The following is a 6,936-nucleotide window of genomic DNA, read 5'->3' as shown; positions in this document are numbered from 1 at the left end:
TGCTACTTCACTAAAAAAGAGCCTTCCTGGTTCAAACCTACCACCTGAAACTACCTTTCTATGTTGTGTTTCCTCTGAGTGGCGTCTCACTTGTTTCATCCCACAAACCATGTTTTGCAGGGAGACTGGTTACTCATAATTGGCTGCAGATCTTAATGCGTGCATGGTCGATTATGCGTTTCTCTGATTTTGATTAATTGGATATCTGTCAGTCTATTCAGATGGGGATAGGCTCCACTATCCCCGTGACCCTACGGTGTAAAGAGGATATTGTCTGGGCCGAGAAGAAAATCAAACTGAGCGACCGTAAGATTTTTTAATAATACTTTTAAAAGTTTTGTTTTAAAGCTAAACATAGTGGCTTTGTAATTAGTCAATTCACTGTGCACTGGTCTCTTTTTGAAAATTGTAGATAATAAAAAAAAAAAAAAACCTCTGACACCATGGCTTGTACTTCACAACTTCAGTGTGTGTGTTTAGTTTGTAGTAGGTGAGACTGGGGTTACCCCTTATTGTGGTGCTTAAGGTTAGGATAACGCTGAATGCGTCTGTGGACGGCATTGTTTGAATGAGAAGGCTGAGCAAAGACAAAGTAAGTTTCCATAATGATAGTTTGTCAATTTGAAGGTGAAAACATGTTGTAAAGGCTGAGTCAGTAAGTTAACTGTGGTATTTTTTTTTAAGAGGCAGCTTGTAGTAATGGTTCAGTTTTGAGAAAGTCTATAGAAATTAGTTAGTCCATGCAATGTCCACGAAAAAGGACATTACATGTCCATGCTTCCGTCCATCTGTGCATGTGTGTGTGTGTGTGTGGTGGGCTGCAGCTGTGCTGTTACTCTGTATGTGTGTGGGACATTCTCTCCTGGTGCTGGAGCAGAACAAACATGGATTAGAGGCACACCACCATGCAGGTACCAACAACTCCCTCTTCCTCTGCACACAAACATACGTGCACACACACATATATAGGAAAGTCCTGCTGCAAGCAGCCAGCTGCTGCCGCTTACATGATGTCAAGGCCATTAAAGTCATGTAGCTGGAGAGAGCAGGCAGATGAAAGGCTTGTCATTTAAACACAGCTAACTATGAGAAGGCGTATGACTGCTGACAGGTTTATGCTGCCTCAGGCGTGGAGGCTGCAGAGGCCCGTGAGCCAAAGGCGAAGGTAGACGTACAGCACGTGTCCATTAAGGATGGCGTTTTTCACAACATTTGTTTCACATACACAATTTTTTTTTTTATTGATAAATTATGGCAAAAATTATGATATGAAGATAAAAAAATGATTTGTTGTGCAGGTAATTGGTGGCTCTGGTGTTGATGTACACATATGCTCACACCTGCAGTGCTGAGAGTTCAGCCAGAGGTTTTCCTGATAACACATGTACTGGCTTTTTTCCAACAATAAACAGTTTTAGCAAGGTCACTGTGGGGTATCATCAGAAAAATATGATAAATTCTTGATCAAATTCCATAGGTGATTGTATTCTGAGGTTTTCATTCATTATATTCAACAAAAACATCTAACATTTGTCGATAATGATGGGGAAAAAAAATATACCCACAGTAAAATGACAGTGAGTGTTGTGAAAGGTTTCATGTATGATATTCAGGTATTTCTATCATGTAGTTGCAACTTAAAATATTTTAAAGGAAATACAATGTGTGGTTTTTTTCCACACATTTTTTCCTGTAGTGCATCTGGACTCTGTAGATTAGGACTTGTTAAAACTTTCAGAAAATCAAAACATATATAAAGAAATGTTCCCAAACTAATTGTTTAAGTCAATTATTGGCCCCACATGATTTTTTTTTTTCCTCTGAATTATTTGATCCTGTACTCCACATATTGTAATACCCTTGGTCAGGAGTGACATAGACAATTTTTCCTCAGCCTAAATGACAGTATAAGCAGTATATAGTTTACTATGTAATATTCTATGTGTGTCTCAGTTTGTCCTGTTTTTTTATGTAGTAAAAAAAGTGTAGTAATAATACACTATACAGAAATCTATCAGCAGTGTTGTAAAATACGTTTTGATTAGTATATTTAGGATATTTTTCTTTCAAACATTTTAGATTTTTGTTATTGCTCTGAGTAAAACTCACTTCCTTCCCCTCCGGTTCAGTAGGGACACCATGTTGCTGATCTACGGAAGCACATCTGAGCGTGTCTGAACTCATGTGGACACACCCGTCCAAAGCAGCTGCCGCTGTGTCAGTCACCAGCCGGCTAGCCGAGGGGAGCAGCTCCACATAGGGGCCCTGCAAAGGCCCAAGTCACCGGGGTCAGGCGTTACCGCGGCAACGTCAAACACACGCAAACGCACATGCACAGGCAGATGTACATTGTGAAAGGCGGGGTTTCCCAGGTAACGAATACTAAACACACACAGCTCATGAAGAGGAGAGAATGTGTGTGTGTGTGTGTTTGTGGTTGGTAAAGGTGGTTTATCAGACGACATTTTACTCTTTACTCACCTTCTCCTTTCTGCTGATGCTCTTTAAAGACCTCCAGGGCCGCAGCCCTGCACGTTTTCAATGTTTCCTCACGTCAACACAGCTGACAGCAATTAGTGGCTCGTTATCAAGCTTTCTGCAGAGCCTCATCACGAGAACTCAGGTTCAAAAACATGCAGGACTGCGGCCCTCGAGGACCGGGGTTGCCCTGCCCTGTTCTAGTTGTTTGTGTTATTGTTTGATATCAGATCTGCTGTGGTGATGTCACAAGATAACTGGCTATGATGTGGGTGGGCTAAGAGTCGTGGGTGAAGAGGTAGATTCGATGTGGAGGCCGGGAATGTAAATAAAAATTCTTAGTTTTTAAATTACAAACGCTCATTTACAAGGAAGACACCACTTCCTGTGTGAGTGCGTGCGTACGTGCGCGCCGAGCGTGTGAGAGACGAACATGTCCAGGATGTTCTCTACTAATATGAGATTAATTTGTACCCAATGTTTTAATTTGTAGAAAACACAGTTCTGCAACTGAGTCGACCTGGCCCAAAGGATTGTGACTAAACCTCCCCTGAACCAGCTTAATCCGAAAATGTGTGTTTGTGCTTGTCAAAATGATGGAGGTGCTACGGCTGCATTTTCAAGCTGCTGCTTGTCTTTGCAGAAATGAGGCAGATCGAAAAGCAAAAAAGTGTAGAGGCACGCACACACGCACACACGCACACACACACAGCGAAAAGACAACCTTGTGACATGAGATACTGAACAGTTTGGGCACTCAGTGGGTGGCTGTACCAAAGCAGATGCCACATGGTGTTGTGTGGAAACCTTATCACCAAAATCTGTGAGATTTCAGTGTGACCAACCAATCGTTTGGAACTGTGTTGCAGAGGATTTGACTCAAGAGTCAGATTGGAGGAGCAAAGCTGATAATTATGACTGTGATATCGCCCTAATCCTGTCAGATCAACTGTTACCTCCCAGTCACTGTACTGAGACTCTGTGGTTTCTCAAGCAATGTTACCACTTATGTGTATCACTGAAGGTAAACTCTCCTCTAAACTCAAGGATTGCATGACATGGTGCGAAATTCTATACTTGAGGCCTGGCTGACACAAAAATGTAAATAAGTAAATAATAAAATTGTACGTAATAGAAAATGGAAGGGAAAAGTAATGTTAATAGGCCCAATAAAAGAAATATACACAGTGTTTCAAATAGTAAACACTTAAATAGGCATGTGATGTCGGTGGGTCAGCTCCTGAAATCCACGATCATCTCCTTGGTCTTTTTCACGTTGATTTCTCTACATCAACTCTTCAGATGTCCCACCTCCTCTCTGTATTTGGACACAATAAACTGCATCTTTTATTTCATATTAAACACATGAGTAATGCTATGCTACCCTCTGTGGTTCTTGGAGTGTTTATTTACCTTTTTTTGTTTTGAGGGATTCACATAAGATTTCTGACAACGTTATGGAAGACCTCATCTTTGCAGCTTTATATTTTTATAAAAGCACATTTTTGCATATGCAACAGGCTAAATTAGCTTTAGTAGTTTACAATGTTATAGTATTTTAAAAGATACATCATCCAAGAAAAATCCAAGATAGGAAGAGGTTCAGATACACACGGAGATTTCTGCATATCAAGCAGGAAAATAAAACCCTCTGATAAAACTTCTTTTGCTGTTTAAAATTTATTCCGAGTCAATACTGTGCTGCCTTACCTCAGCTCTTTTTGCCATTTTTCAGTGAAAGTGAAAGTATCAGCCTCTGCCCTCTGTGTGGATTATTTATTAAGACTCTAATTCATTCTCTGGCAATCCATATAACACACACACACACAGACAGACAGACAGACAGACAGACAGACAGACAGACACACACACACACACACACACACACACACACACACACACACACACACACACACACACACACACACACACACACACACTAAGTCAGCCGTAACCAGGTTCAGTGAAGTGGATGAAGGGCTGCCTTCCCCTTGTCTCTCCGGGTCACAGACTAAGGAGGTCAGGGTGTTAGGTGATGAACTAGTACCTCCTAAGGAAACCCAATACCACCCACCTGGCCCCACACACACACACACACACACACACGCACACGCAAACGCACACGCACAGGCACACACCTCTGTAATGAACACACACCAACAGGTAAACTCGCAAAAGTGCTGTGATTCAACACACTATCAACTTTGTGAATTACACATAAGGTGTACGCTTTAGCACAGATATTTGAAAAGTCTGTCTGTAACACCTCACGTTGTCCTCAAGAGGGAGACACTCACCGCATATCAGATGTCCTGCACAGCTTTCACTTTGGTGAATTATTTAAAAAGTGAGACCTGTGAATTTGCAGCAATTACAACATCAAGCTTAGAATAAACTTCTTCACTCAGTGCTGTCCATCTGGAGGGTTCAAGTTCAATATCCTATAAAGATACAACCATCTGTTCCTTTTTGTTTGCCTTGAAGTGCTTGTCTAGATTTGAAAGCTTTCTTTTTTTCTTTTCGTTTACCCTAATGGTCATTTGGTATTGACTCAACCATTCATTTTAAAAGCCAATCCATTTCATTCCTATTCCTCTAAGAGGCCAGATGACTATTTCAGTTAGGCTCCCCCGAGTCCACGTAGTGAGACAGATATTCAGCCTAACACAACAAGACAAACGCTAATCTACACACACACACACACACACACACACACACACACACACACACACACACACACACACACACACACACACACACACACACACACACACACACACACACACACACACACACACACACACTGCTAACTTAGGCCCGAGCAAGCAAGCATTACATGGAGGGCTGGGGCCAGTATTGAGAAGGAGAGGTCCTCTTAAGCCTATTAGTGCTATTAGGGATACTCAGTGGTAATGATTGAAAGCCACTTAGCGCTGGTGTATTTACCAAGAGGATCAGCCACAGCATGGTTAAACAGGGCTGATGAATTAACTCAGTTCAACACTGTCATGCACCCTAAAGGAGAGGAAAGGAGTCATACTTCCTCCAGTGCAGTGGTTTCCAGTTGTGAGGATGAATCACAAACCTGAGAGGGCTCCCATGGCTTTGTTAACAATTATATTTGGATATATTTTGTAGACACTCGAGAAGACCTGGAAAAACTGAAAGACTGCACATTGCTCATAGTTTTGCATCCGGTGAGAGTGGGTGTGTCAGCCTGCAGCAGATCAAAGATCAGCAGATTGATCCTAATCCCAATCCAGGTACGAAGACTGGAAAACACGAGTGACTTTATGATCGGTCATTAATCTTTTTATCATCTACTTTTGAACAGGCAAGGGGAATAAAGTTTGATATGAAACAGTATGATACGTTTAACAGTTACAAACTAAGGGAAGGAAGGAGACAATAAAAAAGAAACCCACGCACACACACACACATGTTTATAATAATTCAGAATGCTTTCTCAGCCTTTCAAAATTAGAAATTGCTGTTAAATAAAAAACAGCCCACCTCTAAAACAAAGAAAGTATTATTGGCATACATGTGGTGTTTTAATGTGAAATTTGCGTCACCCATGTGCACAGTTCAGTTCAAATGGTAGAAACATTTTACACAATAGGTAAGATTCATAGACAAACAGAGTTGTATCGCATTCGTATCTGTACAGCGTGCAAAAAACCCAAAAATTAACCTGTTATTCTGCAGCAGTAGATGGCAAGCAATTGCGAGATTGCAGTATAACTTAAATCCAATACAGAGCTTGGAAAGCAGCCAGACATTATCTGGTGTCTTGCCATCCATTTTCATGACAGACAGTGAGGGCATTATGGATCACCGACCAGCGCTCTCCTGTTTCAGGTACAAAGACACGCATTAAGCACACATTTCAACTGGCAGCAATTGTGCGTGACCATGCAGCATGATCGGACTTATGCCTCATGGAGCCTAAAGCATATGACAGAGCTCCAGCTTATGCAGTGACACGTGTGTGAAATGATTTAAAGATGCTTTGTGGAGTACTGTATTCATTTCTTAATGGGGGATTAGGACAGTGGTTCTCTCTGACACGAAGGCTATAGAAACGGTTTAGTCAGAGGAGGCTATTTTTAGTTGCTGTGTAATGTTTTGACTTTAATACCCCTGCAAGATGGTAACAGCCATAAAGGTGAGGCATGTCTCTGCCAACCTCCCACATTAAAAAAAACAAAAAAAAAAACAAAAAAAAAAACCATCATACTGTTTCTTTCTAGTCCAGCTGTGAGGTGGGCACTCCCAGATGTTGCTGCTGCAGTGGTGTTATGTAAGTCAGTGTGAACTAGAGATTTCCCTGAGAGTCACATGGGCATAACCACTGGCCTCTGGGCTCGCACTCAAACACAGTCAGATAGGGGATTAACCACGGGATTTGCAGAGAAAATCTATCTTTTTTAAGATTAGTTTACAACATTTCTGCTT

The sequence above is a fragment of the Blennius ocellaris genome (assembly GCF_963422515.1).
Source record: "Blennius ocellaris genome assembly, chromosome: 12".
Taxonomy (NCBI): Eukaryota; Metazoa; Chordata; class Actinopteri; order Blenniiformes; family Blenniidae; genus Blennius; species Blennius ocellaris.
This window is presented reverse-complemented; position numbering follows the sequence as displayed.